This window comes from Rhinolophus sinicus, chromosome 5 (assembly GCF_057876585.1).
Source record: "Rhinolophus sinicus isolate RSI-liver-muscle chromosome 5, RSI-T2T, whole genome shotgun sequence".
Classification (NCBI taxonomy): Eukaryota; Metazoa; Chordata; class Mammalia; order Chiroptera; family Rhinolophidae; genus Rhinolophus; species Rhinolophus sinicus.
This window is the reverse complement of record NC_142505.1, coordinates 21027040-21044241: the sequence shown is the minus strand read 5'-3', so window position 1 is coordinate 21044241 and position 17202 is coordinate 21027040. Positions and strand designations below refer to the sequence as shown.

Genomic DNA, 17202 nt, shown 5'->3' with positions numbered 1-17202 from the left:
TGTTGTCCTTTCAATCTGAGTTGTGGAGGATTCCATTCAGCTTCAAGTTGTCCTTTCAGTCTTAGTTGTGGAAGGTGCAGCTCAGCTCCAGGTCCAGTTGCCGTTTCTAGTTGCAGGAGGCACAGCCCACCATCCCTTGTGGGAGTCCAACTGGCAACCTTGTGGTTGAGAGGCCGCGCTCCAACCAACAACTGAGCCATCCGAGAGGCAGCTCAGCTCAAGGTGCTGTGTTCAATCTTAGTTGCAGGGGGCAGAGCCCACCATCCCTTGTGGGACTCAAGGAATTGAACCGACAACCTTGTGGTTGAGAGCCCACTGGCTCATGTGGGAATCGAACCGGCAGCCTTCAGAGTTAGGAACATGTGGAGCTCTAACCGCCTGAGCCACCGGGCGGACCCCAGGATATATTTTGAAGGTAGAGGCAAGAAAGAACTGACTCCCTATTTTTCATCCTGAACAAGTAAAAGGATGGAGTTGTATCACAGAGAAGAGAAAGACCGTATGGAGAAATTTTATTATTTTAGTTTATGGTTATTGAAATCTCAGGTGTTTAGTTTTGGATATGTTAACTTTGAAACCATTGTATTAGATAGTAATAAAAATTAATCACTCTTTTAAAGGGAAACAAAAGAGTAGAATGTCCAGTTTTGGTGGTTCTGGTATTTTTCTAATATTTTTGTGTAAATAGTGCAAGTTTTCTTAGTGTTCATTAGGGATAAATTTTCAGCTTGGACAGTGATAGATTAAAAACTGATGTTTTTATTTCTTGGTTTTCTTTTTGAGATTCCACATAGACCAGTTCCCTTCTAGAACAAATCATAACTGATTTGTTAATTCAACAAACTATGCTTCAGTTCTACTATGTGCAATTGATGGTGCTAGGTACAGTGGGAAATACAAGGACATGGCCTCATAACACAATAAAGAAATTAAGTTATCTATTCAGGAGCATATGACCTGTCATTAGATCAGAGTTGATATTAGAATCCAGGTGTCTTAATTCCCCGCCTGGTGCTCTTTCCATTGTAGCACAGCTTTTGACTCTGTCATTAGCAAACACAGTTCATCTGTGTGACTTTAGTCAGTTGGAAGTGACGGCCCAGCACACTGCGAATGGGATCAATCAGAAAGAGCGTCGTTAGATCAATGTGTCTCATGAGTGGTCGCCTTGGTAGGTGACGATACGCTTTGCCTAGTACTTGTTCCTCTGCCCTTTGTGCCCGTTTATTTCTAGTTACTACTTTTTAGTGGCTGGGTTGCGCTTGCTATGTGTTATTTATCCCAGACTTCACCAAAATGGAAATTATTGTCTTCCTATAGTTTAAGCAATTTAAAATTTTTATTTCATTTTCTGGGAACATTTTCTAACATCACTTCTTATAGCACTCTTTTTTGGGGCTATAACCCTACATATGCAAACTATGTACCATTTACTCACTAAAAATGCAGTCATACCTACATAGCATACTAATTAGACTGAAGTGTTGAATTAAAATGTTTACTTTTATGATGTATAATGAACAATATCTGCTCTTTGATGTTTAGTTTTTTACTAGAATTGGAACTCATTTTCTTGATTTTCATTACCTTATATCTTATGAAAAATACAATTCAGTAAAATACTGTGTGGTAATTAAAAGTTGATTTTAGGAAGGATACTTAACAAATGTGAACATGTTCATATGCTGTTTATAAAAAACATGATATAAAATTGCATACATGGTATATAATCCTAATGATAACAAAATAATAGATATATGTAGGAAAAAAGAACATTCAGAATTTAATAATAAGTATCTGGAAATATGGGAAGGAAGAAGGTAGATCCTAAGTTCTTTTTCTGTGTCATGTTTTTTATATTCTCCAATGGAAACATCACTTTCTTTAAATAAACTTTTTTATATCCTGCGTGCACAGATTATAAGTGTATAGCCTAATGAATTAAGACAGAGTAAACATACCTGCATAGCCACTTTTGAGGTCAAGAAATAGAAATTACCAGAAGCCAGCCTTCTTTGCGTCCCCTCCCACTCACTATCCTTTCCCTCCTCCCAGAAGGTAACCACCACTTTGGCTTCAAACTGGATACATTAATTTGCCTGTTTTTTGTGGTTTTTTTTTTTTTTTATTTAAACGGAATCATACGAGTACAGTGTGTGCTCTTTTGTGTCTGATTTTAGTCATCATTATATATATTAGATTTCTTTTTGTTTTTCCGTGTAATAATCCTTCATTTTCATTATCATATAGTATCATTTTATGAATGTGGTATAATCTATTTAACCATTCTACTGGATGGTTATTAGCTCACTTCCAGTTTTTTATACAAAGAATACCCCTGTAAACATTTTTGTTTATGCCCTTTGGTACCCATATTCCATACGGGATTTCTTGGTCTTATATATAATTTCAACTTTAGTAGATAATGCCAAACATACTTCCAAATGACTGGAAGTATATCCCAATTTTAATAATAACCATAAAGGAATATGGGAGGAAGAAGGAATATGGGTGATTTTTAAAAAAACTTCTCCATAAAATAATAAAAATAAAACTGTAAAGGATCAAATGTCATGTTTTATAATACAAAAATGATAAATATAGAAAAAGTAAATTTTTCTGCATGTCATATGCGATAAACATAATAGAAAGATCACAAATGAGGAAAATATATTTCTAACATGTATGTGACAAAAGTTTGATATCCTTAGTGTATAAAGACTTAATATCAGTAAGGAATTGATAAATACCCAATTTAAAAAATGAACAAAGGACACAAAATTCCTTTTTGATAACTTACATATTAAAAATGAAGAATATTTCCTTGACTTTAGTGGGTTAATTGCAATAAACTTGATATTATTTAAAAATTCATAATGGAGAAATTGAATTTCTGGCGTGGTCTATTAGCTCTTATTACACTTGTTCTGCAGAAAACACCTATAAATTACGAACAAAATTTAAAAACAACCAACTGAAGTTATTGGAGGGTAAACAAAAGCAGAGGGAAATCGGGGAAATCAAACATTGACGGCATAGTACTTACTGGGTGTTGTTGCCCTGTAGAGTGGCTGAGACTCTGACCAAAACCAAGACAAAGACTCTTTGGTGTTGGTAGTTTGAAGAACCAAGCACCGGGTTTGGTGTAACTGCAGGCCCTGGAAAGTCTTATTCATGTGTGGTGGGGTGAGTGTAAGGGGAAGAACATAAACCGCAATGGACCCAGAGACTAGGAGCCTCACGTGCTATGCATAAATTCTGCCTATACCTCTGGCTCAGTTCTAAACTACATATGGTGCAAATTCAAAGCAGCTCAGTTACGGCTGAAGGAACTGAAGCAAAAAGTTGAGTTGCTCCATTTAGGGGGGAGAGGGTTCCACAGTTTGAGTGCAGAGAAGAAAACTGCTGAAATGAAAAAGAAAGAAAAGTTCTTCAGAGAAAGAGAACAGAATCCAAACTTTTTACATGTCATTCACAGTATTGGTGATACAATGCTAAATTACTCAGTGTGCACAGAAACAGGAAGATATGACCCGTCCTCAGCAGAAATCATAGGAGGCTAGCTTCAAGATAATTAAGACGTTTGAATTAGCACATGAGGATTTTAAATCAGCTGTTGTAATTGCTTTAGAATGTAAAGGAAAATATTGCAATGAATAAAAAGACAAGAAATCTTAACAGATTTCAGAACAATAACAAAAGACCCAAACTAAAATTCTAGAACTGAAAAACATAAATCTCTCACATAAAAACTTCAGAATGAAAATGACAGAAAGAGTCATAAACCTAAGGATAGATCAATAGAAATATCCAATTTAAGGAACAGACAAAAAACAGATAAAAAAAATGATGAAGAGACTCTCAGGGACCTGTAGGGAAATATCATATCGATAACTTATGGAATTGGAATTGCATACCTACCAGAATAGCTACAATGAAAACACTGACAGCATTCCCTAAACACACACCAGCCCAGGGACCCAGCAGTCTGCCCAGGAGAAATGAAACATCTGTACAATACTTCTATTAGCTTATTCATAATAGCCAAAAATTGAGAATGGCTCAGGGATCTCTTACAAGGAGAAGGGACAGACTTCACTGTGGTGTCCTCATACAGTGGAATACTGTTCAGCAGTAAACTTGAATACACTTCACTTATACACAGCAGCAGAGATGAATCTCAAAACTATTGATCTGAGTGAAATGTAAATATAAAAGAAATATGAAAGTAGAACAGGCAACATTTGTGGTCTTCTAGAATAGGCTAAACTAATCCAAACAATGGTCACACCATTGAGATAGGAATGGGACAGGTATTGATTGGGAAGGAACATTAAAGGAACTTTCTGGAGTGATTTTAATGTTCTGTGTTGTGTAGATTTAACTTAAACTTTTGTTTCAGTTAAGTGCTTGCTGTGTTTTAGATTTGTTTATACCATTTTATATCAATATCATCTAATACATAAGAAAAATGTAAACAAATTTACCACTCTAATCATGTGCCTTATGAAGTATTTGTGGGTAAGAAAATATATATAATGTATAATGTTGGCAAGATTTTGGAGAAGCAGGTATTTACACTGCTGGTTGGGAAAATAGATGAGCACAACGTCATGAAAGGGGTTTGTGAGTATTTAAAAACATTAACAAAAATTCATAAATGTGCTACTCCTTGACCTAGCAATTCTGGTAGGAAATGATCCGAGATGTGCAATAAAAGATGCGTTCGTATGTTCAGCACAGCATTGTATATAATATGGAATATTGCCAAAAACTTAGATGTCAATAGTGAGATTGGTTATAAAAATTATGGTATAGCAAATGATACACGCACATTTGTGATTATAATAAATGTGTTATTGCTATGAGAGACTAGTCATAATATATTATTTTCACTCGGGTTGGCAGTCTACACCTTGAGAGTCAGATTTTGCCCGCTGCCTGTCTCTGTGTTTTATTGGAACACAGCCATACTCTTTACTTACATATTGTCTCGGACTTTTTTCGTGCTGCAGTAGTAGACTTGAGAGTTGCAGCAGAGACTAAACAAAGCCTAAAATATTTACCATATGGCTCTTGGCCGAAAAAGTTTCCCGACCCCTGGTTTAATTAAATTAAAATTAAAAAAACACAGGAAGGGTTACCAAAATTCTCTAATGCCATACATTTTTATGAGCACTTATCATGTACCAAGCACTGCACATGCACTGCTCTGTGTAGATGAATGTGACTGAAACAGATTCCATCCTTGTTCTTATGTAGTTTAAGTATGGTCGGGGAGGTAGTTATTAAATAATATTTAAATTAAAATTATGATTAGTACTATGAAGAAAGAGCTATGAAGAAATGTTCACAGAAATTATTTCTTAGTATTGGGAAGATAACCTGACATTTGCTTCTTCAGACATTTTTAAGACTTTGTTATAATACTGCCCTTCATTTGCAGAATTCATTTTAACAGCATGCTTTCTAACTGTTTTTGAATGCCTATCACATGTTCAACATTGTGAGAAGTGTTACAGAGGCAGAGTAGCAGTATGAGACTTGCTGTTAAGTTCCCATTGTCCGGTTGATGAGAGACAAACCAGGCATACATAAAGTAGGATTACACCATATAAAACCATGTGCAATAAAATACCTACATGTCAGTTTAGAAAAAAGAAAAGCCAGTGAATTCTGATTTAGTCAGGTGAGAGTTAATGAAAACAAGGGGCTGTGAACTGAACCTTGAAGTACCTGTGGCTAAGGATTGGGGTGAGTACAGGGAAGCTGGAAAAGCGTTGCAGACTCAGGATTGAAGACACAGAGTGAGAGTGGGCGTGGTTTGTCTGCACAGCAGTCAGGGCACTGACCTTAGGAGACCCCTGGTGCCTTTGCGGGATAATGACAAATAAAGACGGAATCAAGCTTGATTTTGGAGTGCCTTAAAAACCTTAAGCAGAAGTTTCCGTTTGTTTTCTAGCAAGAAATCAGAAGCATCTGAAGTCTCTGCTTTCTCCCTCTCTTTCTCCTGTCTTCCCAGGAAAAGACTTTATACAAATAGAATTGAATGAAGATTAATTCTGCAACAGAATAGAAGACAAATTGACTACTTTCCTTTCTAAATGTTGGCTTTCGGCATTTTTTTTTTTTTTTTTTTTTAAACTAGAAGCTGTTGGTCATGAAAGTTGACAGGCAGTGTGTGTTTGCCAGAGCTAAAGGGCCACCCATCTCCGACTGCTTTGGCATAACGTTACGCTGGCTTGTATGAGAAGTGTCAGGCTGCTGTGTGAGGATGAGCGTATTTCTACATGGTTAACTGTGACATAGTTCTTTTTGTCATTCTTACAGGTGTCCTTAAGCATGTATTATTCATTATTTTCTCTAGAGAAATTGATTAGTCAGATTTGTCAGATTTTTAAATCTGATATTTTTATTTTAAGTTCTCTAAGCTACAGAAAAATCTCTTTGGTCTAAGAATGGCTAAATAGCTAAATTATTCTCTTAATGTAATGTTAGTTGACTTCTGCATACATAATCTGAAAGTTCCCATTGGCACAGTGTTTTTTTCCCCAATCAACACCAGTAGCTTTACTCTGCATTCTAATAGAATGCCCGTTCTTATCTTTAAAATGCATGAATGAATAATCTGTTTATATTGATTTTTCATTCCTTTGATTCTTCACCATAACCTTAAAACTGGTTCTAATGATGAACAAACTCAAAACACAGCACAAATTTAACTCTGAATCCATATTATTAGACCTGTTTTCTTACTTTAAATATCTCTACTAGCAAAGCTTGGGAAAATCTTACTGGATTTGACTTGTTAAGACATATTATTTTTTTTACAAGATTTCCAGGTCATCACACACAAATTCAGCTTTCTCTTGACTTTCTGAATTTGTCCATGTGTTTATTTACAAGGTATTTCTGTAGTTCGACCCCATACTTACACCTTCCTAGTCAGTGACCTTGCCAAAGAATTAAGTCTTGGATAGAACTTGTGTTGGACAAAATCTTTAAATCTAACTTTTTTCAATGTCCTTTATATAAGGGAATAGATAATTAATTAGCCTTAGATCAAACCATAATACGGGGTTATATCAAATATAGTATTAGAACCCAGTTCTCTCTGCAAAACATTGTCTCACTCTTTTAGTTGTCTTTCTAAGCCTTTTGGATCTTTGAGCTCAGGGGATTTCATTTCCATTCTGATCGACTTTTCCAGACAGACAGTAGCCCTTTATTGTGGTGGAAGCCCTTTATTGCATGAGTAGGAGTGATTCTATTCCAACTCAGTACAGATTAATACAGTTAAAGCCATTGCTCACTTTTCTCATCACTCACCTACACAAACTGAACTAGAGCATCCTAGAATAGTCAAGACTATATTTGGAAATTTGATACTTTAAAGGGAGCTAGCCTACTCAATGAATAGTAGGGGAGGGATAGATTGTGTCAGTACAGGGTACAAACTCCAATTTTAGATATATTGCATCCTATTCTTTGCCCATCATATATCCTACATGTTTATTTTATGCCAACCTCATAAAATACAAACTTCCGAAAGATGGAATTTCTGATCATATTGAAGGTTTGTTTGACTAACCATACTTTTTGATGTACTAATGTGAAAAATTGGAAGTGTTTTTTTTCTCTCTTATTTTGGCCTCAGGAGACCATGTGTTCAACTTACATATGGTTGATTTATTAAGGGACTCTAACCTCACAGTATCCCATGATTTTCAGAGTGGACCTATTTAGTCAACGTCTCAGTATTAAAGGCGTCATGCAGTTTCTTCTGCGTTACCTTTTTCTTCTGCATCTTCCCTGGTTAAATCTATTCAGATGGTGACATTCAAATCATCTTATTTTTATGGCAGAACCTCTATTTTGCCATTATGATTGCAGTGCATTTGATTTTCATCTCTCACACATAGGCTAGATCAGAAGTCCTCAACCCTTGCTGTATGTCAGAATTATCTGGGAATCTTTTTAAAAATACCAATGCATAGGCTTCTCTCCACAAGGAAAGGTGTTTTTGTTTTTTCCTTTTTTTTCAAAGCTCTTAAGGTGATTTGGATATACATCCAAGATTTGAGAAACAAAGGATTCGCCCAAGGTACAGAATTACCACTTAAAGCAACACACGGTAACAGGCCATATGGATTTTACTCCTGTCCTCAGCTCGTTTTGTGGATCCTTTTTTGTTGAATTATAGTTAACAATACTTTATTAGTTTCAGGTGTACAGCATAGTGATTTGAAATTTCTATACTTAAGAAGTTATCACCCCGATAAGTCTAGTAACCGTCTGCCACTGTACAAAGTTTCCACGGTATTAGGGACTATATTCCCTCTTCTGTACATTACATCCCCATGACTTTCTTATTTTATAATTTGAAGTTCGTATTTCTTAATCATTTTGTGTATTTTAAAGTTACATACTTCTCTACCTAGAGCACTCTTTTTCATATAAACTATACGTTTTTGGTTGCTTTGTTATTGTTGCTGTTCTTAGTTTTTATGTGTGTGTTTGCTATTTCTTGAACTTTTATTTCCCTTATTTTCATCTTGGAAGTTGAGCTCCAGGTTTCCTATGCCAGCCTTCAAGTTCTTTTCCAATGGGCCAAAGATTCTTAGCCAATTTTTAGGAAATGACGAATCCAAGTATGCTCTTGTAGTCTTCATCCCCTTTTAATCCTATAAATTATATGACTGCTCCATTTCCTGCTTTCCTATTCTGAAAATTACTAAGCTCATGGCACACACCCTCCTCAGTAGCTTTTCTCTTCTTTGCATTCCATCATTGCATTCTTTGGTTTGTCAGATTTCATATATAGATTCTAATCTAAATGAGCAGAGATTGATATGTGATCGTTTTAGATCCCTGAGTCCACAGGATGTAATGTGAATAATTAGTTTATAAATTTAGTGAAGAAAATTATTGTGACATGGTGAACAAGGCTCTAACCAGCATGTGTGTGTATTCTCTGCCCTCACCAAGATGGTGGCTCTGGCGCTGAGCACAGTAGATAAAGAGTCGCCTGCTGGGAAGGAAGGCCTGTGTGGTGACACGTTTTCATTCAAACTCTGTTTACACACTGAGTTAAAATTGTATTCCAGTCAGCATGTACATATTATGTAGTATATATACAAACAAGAGTTGATCTTTAAAAAATCTTATTTGGGTTAAGAGAAAACCACATGATTTATCAAGCTATCAGTTTATTATTATAATCCTGTATGTCATCCAAGTAAATTCTCAGCTCATTCTGTTATGTTACTCTGGTGGTACATACATACTAGACTTGTATATGTTTCTGAGTTTCACTAAGAAGAGGCTGAGTTATGTAGGTTAGTAGCCTTGCTAGCTAGTATCCTTTCATATTGATACAGTAACTTTTTTTTTTCTACATCATTATTTTGAGTGGGCCTAATTGAATATCAATACTTCTACTTTGATTTAGAGTTAGCTTAGATGGACACTTAGGAAACCTCTTCATATTTTTGAACTTGAGGAACATTTATTTTTCCTATAGTGGGTTATATCGGGTAGTTCATATAAGGATAATTGTTACTGAGATTGGATTCTTCACTTCTTTTCCTATACAATTTAACATGCCATTTAATGAATGTAAAGTTATGCAAAGCATTTATATTAAATAGACTTGTTAAGTATGTCTTTCCTATCTGCTACGTGGTTCCTACCGAGAGTGTTAATATTCAAATATTCGTTTATGTTGTGTGTTATTCAGGAATAAGAATATCCATATTCTTGATCTTTGAATTATCATTGTTAAAGAATACATTCCATAATGATATTTTCATTAGTGGGTGGAATATCTCAGTTTCTTTTCCCTTTCCATTTCCCTTTTGTTTTGAAGGTAAAGTTCCCAGGTAAATAGGTCATGGTATCTATACACTGGTTAGGAAGTGAAGTACATTATGAAGTAAAAATTGAAGCTCAGTTGCCCTCTAGGGGTTCAGTTTTAACACAGCACTTGTAGAAGTAATTTCATGAGATCTTTTTGGGGAGGGATAGATCTACAAATGGAGGAGCTCTATTTTTTATTTTCTGTTTGAGTGTGACTTGTCAACAGCAAACTGATTTTGACTATTTATTGCAAAAGGGAACATCCCACTTTTGTAACCTACAGACAGGTTAATTCAACATCCTTTTTGGTTTTTTTTTTTTGGGGGGGAGGGGTTAAAGTCAGAGCACCTGCCTCAATAATCCAACCATCAATATATTTTCAAGAATTATTTGGTGGCCAATCCACAAATTCTTTTCTAACACTCTTTTGTCTCCTTAGTGTCATCTCTATAGTACTTTTAGGTCGGCTACCTCCCCTTTTCTGCCAAAAGTCAATACAGGCCTCAGTGAAGTGGTTTAATCATGAAAATGAATGCTTTCAGAATGCGTTCAAGAAATTTTCTTCTTTTGGTTTCCGTACCTTTGATTAGCATCTTTGTATGGATTAGTGAGAATACTTCTGCTAGTTTGAAACACATTGGCTGTCGGCTCTTTAACCTATATGGTACCCAGTTTTTGCATTGCTTGAGGTCCAGATGATTCTTTTTGGAATCTGTGTCTGGTACAAAGTGTTGTACTTTGTAATTGTAGAATTAGACTCTTACTGTTTCGTATGAGGGAACGATTTTTTTCTATTATTGAAAACGTTAACTAAACTTGGTAAATATGAAGGTTATTTTGTGTGCAGATGTTTAAATATTTTGAATATTTGAGCACATTTCAATATTAAATATGAAAATTCACATGCTTATTGATTTTTTTTAAATGATTTGTGTGATTTATGTGTATGTATTTTAATAATGCTCTTATATTCCTGTTGCAGGATGCTGTAAAACTTTATCCCTTTTAACATATAATTTTTTTCACCTCAGCAGTTTTGTTGAGCTTTTCCTTTTTTTTTCTCATGGTTATGGAAAAACCTCCATTAAAATTGTCAGAACCTAGTTTTAGTTATCTTATTTTTAAAGTTCAGCTTTTATTTATTATTTTAATACCTGAGAACCCATATTGGATTTTGATATATAATAAAATAATAAATTGGCTATGATATAGATTTGTGCTGTCCTGTGTAATAGTCACTAGCATGTTAGCTACTTACTATTTCTTAGTAGCAATAGCCACATTGCAAATGCTTGATGGCCACATGTCACCTGTGGATAATGCAGATATTGCTCATTTTCATCATTGCGGAAAGTTCTGTTGGACAGCGCTGGTAATAGAGACATGAATCATCTTTTTAAGTGTATTTTTTAAAAAAACATTTTAATAAGGTTCCCTCTGCAAAATGAATTATATGAAAACATATGTCTTTATATTTTCTTCTTTTTTATCCAAAGAATATTTTTGAAAATAGCTTATTGAAACTGGTCACATATGAAGTAGTTTTACCTATTTAAAGATCAGCATATATTTCTGATTACAAGCTAAGTGCTATCAAATGTTTTAATAAAAAGTATATATTTTTGAAATATGTTAATACATCTACTTTACCTCCATCTTGTGGTTGAAATATATGGAAGGCTTGTTCTTAGGAATATAATTAAACCATATTGACATATCCTGTTCCTTCCCATTACTATAAATGTAACATTAAGTGTTTACTTATTTTTTTTGATTGGTCAATAAGTTTATTATTGCGTTTACATGAAAAATCTTCATAGAAAATTGTGTTTTTGGCATATTAGCTCTTAGCAGCTTGTTCCTGAGCTCTGAGGATGCTTGCTTTCTTCTGAGCTACCCCATCTTTCTTCTGGGCAAGAGACATTTTGGGGCAAGAGACATTCTACCTCTTCTTTTTAATTTCTTTCTTAGGTTCCTTCTCAGACTGGATTCTCTCGTATAGCAGATGAGCTTTCTTACACATCTCCTCCACATCTGGAGTTATGTTGTTCTTTATGTGTTGAGAGAATTGTTTCTTATATATCTTCTTCCATTAGGTAACACATATAATCTGCAATGTTCTGACCCATGATGTGTTTCCAATATACTTCCACAGTGAATTCCTTACTTTCTGAATTATAACCAGGGAATTATTTGGTACTGTGAGGAATAGACAAGCCTCCATCCACAGCTCTGTTCAGGGACCCAAAAGCTTCATTTCCAGTAGTAGTTCTGGCAAGCCCTGAAACCAAAGAGCAAGTGAAGGCTGCAGGTTCACCACCAGTGCTTTCCATTGCGCATTCATCTCCAGTCATGCAACATAATTTGTCAGGCCAACCTTTGCACCACACTTAAGGAGCCCTTGAGCATAAGCTGCACAGACTATCATATGGGCATAAGCAATCTGACAGATGACGTCTCTCTATCATCCTGTATTTGGGTGTGTTGTACTTATTTTTATCCTGGATTACCAAGCATTTCCGAGCACAGTAATCAGTTTTGCTCTTTCATCGTCTTCTAAATTTCACTTGGTGTCTCTTGAAGTAGACTTTATTCTTGAAAACTTGAACAAACCCCATCCTGCAGAACAGAGACCTGAGTTTGTGGCTTGCCAGAGACCTGCAGCATAGCTCCGGGGGTTAAAAGTGTGTTAAGTGTTTATTAACAAAGTTTTACGTCTTCCTCACGGAACCAATTAAAAATAATTTTTGATTTTGTAATCTCTAATAAGGGAGAAATCCTGAGCTGTAACTGGCCTTCTGAATATGTTGGAGTATTAAAACAAGGAATATAAACATTTTAATCATGGTTGAGAGGAAAAATAAATAACAAAGCTTTAGCTGCTTACTTGGCAAATGTAGTTTGGTATTAAAGAGGATTATGATGAATATGTTTCTATGATAAATCTATGAAGTTTCATAAATTATTTCTTACTGACAGTATCTTTTTCTTTCTTTTTTTTTTAAATTAAAGTTCATTGGGGTAACAATTGTTAGTGTAGTTATATAGGTTTCAGGTGTACAATTCTGTAATACATCATCTTATATCACATTGTGTGTTCACCACCCAGAAACTGACAGTACTTTAAAATGACTTTCATTTTTATAGTTTCTAGTTTTTGAAGGTGCTTACAATTCTTTTGTGGATGACTGTAATTGTAAAATTATTGTTGGAAATAAATGAGCATTAAAGCATTTTGTAAAATGTAGCATTCCATATAAATGTATAAAGTTATCTTAAAAATACTTAATGTGAAATATCAAAGGTTTAAGAACATTTGAAATCAGATTTTTGTATCTCATTAAAAAAAATTTCTTTTTAATTTTTTACAACTAAATATGTGTGTGTGTGTATATATATATATATAACCTAATATTTTTTAATTTTTATATCATTTTAGGGCTGTTTTTGAATTAAGACTAACACAATTTACAAAGCAATATTAATTTAGAGTTAAGTTTTTATATTGCTCTAGGAATCTAAAAGAAGATATTAGTTAAATTCCAAGAATTTAGGAAGAATTTTGTGCTAGAAGTAGACTTTTCAGTTAGGTTAGATTTGAATGTCTTGTTTTTTTAAACTCAATTTATCTTCTTAGTAAATGTTGGGAAAGAAATAGCCTTTAAATTGGTGGCATCTAAATTACCACTTTGTTTAGAAGATATCCCAAGTAGGAGTTCAAACATGAAAGCTGAATATCACACAAGATATTTGTGTGGCAGTGAGCAGAGAATAGCCTGATTGTGTAAGACTGGTTGTGGTTTAAGGTCATGTTTTGGTGCTCCTTGATAGCCAAGAAAAAAGTCTCGACTTGATATCATAGAAAGCAGGGATTTATTTCCTTGTAGAGAAGATTTTTATTTAGGGGAAATTCTGTGATCTTAGAAACTTAGCATTAGATGGAGCCTTCGAGGCTGACTAGTCCCACTTCAGGAAACAATATGTGAGCCCTCTTCCCCAGTTCAGGCTTTCATTATTTATTTCCTCCAGCATTTCTTGTTAAGTTTTTAGAAAGCATCATTCTTTTAATAAAAATTATAAATACTCAGTTTATATGATGTAAGAAACATGTTTTTCATATTCTAATTTTGGACAGTATTGTTTCCCTGATTTGAAAGTATTATTATTTTTCCCCCATCTCCTGTCTTTAAGGTCTCAGTTTTTCTAATTTCTATTTTTACATTGTCAAAATTTGTAATACTTAAGTTCTTTCTATAACCATAAGTTCCGGGCTTACCACATCTTCTTTCCTTATTTCTTTGATTTGATTTGAATGGCTAGATGTCATTGTCAAATTGCTTATTTAAGAAGAAAATATTTGGGTTCTGAAATCCTAGATATCTTTCATATTTGGAAATGACTGCCTGTTACCTTATACATGTATGACGTATAGGGTGGGTATAAAATTGTCAGGCCTTTATTTCTTTCCCTCAGAACTTTGTACATGTTGCATTACTAATTTATGACATTGAATGTTGTCTGGAAAGTATGAAACCAGCCTGGTTTTCATTCCCACCCCACCTTACAACCACCCTGCCAGAGGTGATTTGATTTTTCTGCTTGGAGACTAGAAAAATTCTTTATCCTTGAATTTGATAACTAGGATATATTTTAGGTGTCATTTGTTCTGTATTAATTCCCCCCCCCCCCCCCCCCCCAGAACACATTGTGTCCTTTTGCTTTGTACATTCAATTCTTCATGTCGGAAAACTTTTCTTAAATTGTCTTTTAAAATATATATATTTTTTTTCTTTTTAGAATTCTCTACCTCAGAGATAGCAATCATCCTTGGAATTTTGAAATGGGATTAACACTTGATGTTATTTGCTACATAACAAATTACCCCAAAACTTGGTGGCTAAAAACAGCACAACATTTATTATCTCACCATTTCTATGGGTCAGGAGTCCACGTGACGTACCTGGGGCCTCTGCTTTAGTCTCTCACTAGTCTGTAGTTAAAGTGTCGGCTCAGGGTCTGCAGTCTCATCTGAAGCCTCGCCTGGGGAAGGATCTGCTTCTAAGCTCATTCAGCACTTGTTGGCACCATTTCCCCCATGGGATGTGTGTTGACAGTCTCAGTTCCTTGCTGCCTGTCGGCCAGAGGCCGCCCTCCATTCCTTGCCACATAAGCCTCCCCCGCATGGCAGTTTTCTTCCTCAAAACCTGAAAGCTAGAAAGGTAATAAAGAACATCTGCTAACAAGACAGAAGTCATGATCTTTTGTAACCTAGTCGTGGCAGTGATATCCCATCCACATTGTCATATGCTTGAATTAGAAGGAAATCTCTAGGGTTAGCCTACCTTCGTGGGGACTGGACACAAGGGCATGAATACCAGGTGACTGGGATCATTTGAGGCCATCCTAGAAGTTGCCTGCCACAATAGTTGCCTGTCATACGTTGGTTTTCTCTGTGTTTGCATGTTTAAAAATTTAAAAATGTTTCCTCTATATTTACTGTGATTCTTATAAAATCTCTTATTTGAATTTTAGCTTTGTCTATCCTATTTCTTATAAATATGTAATGTATTTAGCACTGTTGTGGATTTGTTTTGGTCTTCCATTTGTATTTTTATCTCCTCTTTCATCTCACTCTGTTTTACGAGCTATTCCTTGAAGTCTAGCTTTCTTGAATTTATGTTTTCATTTAGTTGTTATATAGTGTGACATTTGAGATGAATCCTCTTTTCCTTAGGGTGTGTTTGCAGAGTTGCCCTGCTGTTTCTCTGAAAAATTGTGGGTGAATACTCTTTAACACTCCTGCCACCTTCTCTGATGTGTTTGTCCTCCCTTGTGGGCTGTTGTGTGAGGGCTGATGAGTTCTCGTCCTTTCCTGAGGTTGGGGGAAAAGGCGCACACTGGCCACTGCAGTGTATTTGTTAAATAGCCTTCGGGAATGTTTCCTCTTTTCCTGTGGGGTTACCTTTGGGTTGTCCTCTCTGTTAAGTGTGGAGCCCTGAAAAATGGCATACCTGGTGGCTTTTCTACCCCTTCTGAGAACCTCTGAAGTTGGATAGAGGCTTTCTTCTGAGGGGTTTTGTTTTGTGTTTTACTTGTCACTGTAATGTGGACACTGATATTAAGATTGGTTTAGGTGTTCTGTCATGTTTCATTTTGTTGGATCACATGGAGTTTATCTGTCATTCTGCTCTAACATTGGAAAGTTTTTTTTAAAACCGAAATGCAGGAATTTGCATTTATCTCTGGGAAATTTCACCTTTGATTTTTTTTTTTTTTTTTTTTTGCCTGGTTGTCCTTATTCTTGAGATTATTTTGAATCAGGTCAACCCTCTCTTATACCTGTATATGCTAATCATGCCTTTAGTGAGTTCCTATGAGTCTGTAATAGAAACCGGAATTTTGTGGGAAGGTAAATGCAGTAATTCCATTATTTTTGCATCTTTTAAATCTCATCCATTTGCTTCCTTCCTCATGTCTCTGGGGACAGATGATAAAAATGGTGATCCGTATATGGGCTGAGGCTGGATGGAGTAGGTGATATTAGAGAAAGGGAAGCTTTTTCTCTGAGCAAGCTACAAGAAGAAGGCCTGCTTTGGGAGAGATGACAGTGAAAATGGGAAGCATTGAAAGAAACATTAGCGGGACTTGGTGTTTGAAGAAATGACCGCTGAAGAGAAGCATGATGATGTCAAACGTTTGATTAGAAGATACCCAGCTTTTAACCAAAATTTGCTTTGAGGTTTCTAATAGAAAGCATTACAACAAGGTTTTAAAACAAAACATACACCTTTTACAAGTATTCTCTCTTTAACTTGAAAATTCATTAATTCTATAAAATCTGTGTTTATTTTCTTTCTGAGACCTTTTATCTCTTGGATGTTTGATGAAATTTGAACTGTATGGATTTCAAGTAAGGGAAGAGAATAATTGTTATTTTTTGAGGAACCCATTTTAATTGGGTAAAATAAATGGGAAGTTTGTGATTTTTTTAAAAAAGGCCTTTAAAATATTAATGCCCAGCTATGTAGAAAGTGCTGTCCCAGGATATGCCCATTAATAATACCTGTCAGTGCCAAGTGTGGGGTAAATGAATTTATCCAAATAAATAAATGAATTTCGTCGAAAAGAGTATAGAACTGGCATTGCAGTTATGAGAGCCTTGCTCAATTCTTATGTGTATGCAAAATAGAGACGTGCTTTTCCCCCCTATTAATATGCTAATATTTCTGTAATTGTTTTATTTTTTTACAGAATAGCTTTCTAATGTTGCAGATTATGTACTTAAAATAAATAGCAAAATTTGAGGATAGTATTCCCTTTTGTCAAATGAAATAAATTCTTCTC

The 17202-nt window shown here is 35.1% G+C and overlaps 1 protein-coding gene and 1 pseudogene across 3 annotated transcripts in view; one reads left to right on the top strand and one right to left on the bottom strand.

The window, feature by feature from the left end:
- CMC1 (C-X9-C motif containing 1) overlaps nt 1-17202 on the top strand; it is a 71761-nt gene that overhangs the window by 28769 nt on the left and 25790 nt on the right. The window lies entirely within an intron of this gene.
- On the bottom strand, nt 11699-12476 carry LOC109454517 (large ribosomal subunit protein uL18 pseudogene; annotated as a pseudogene).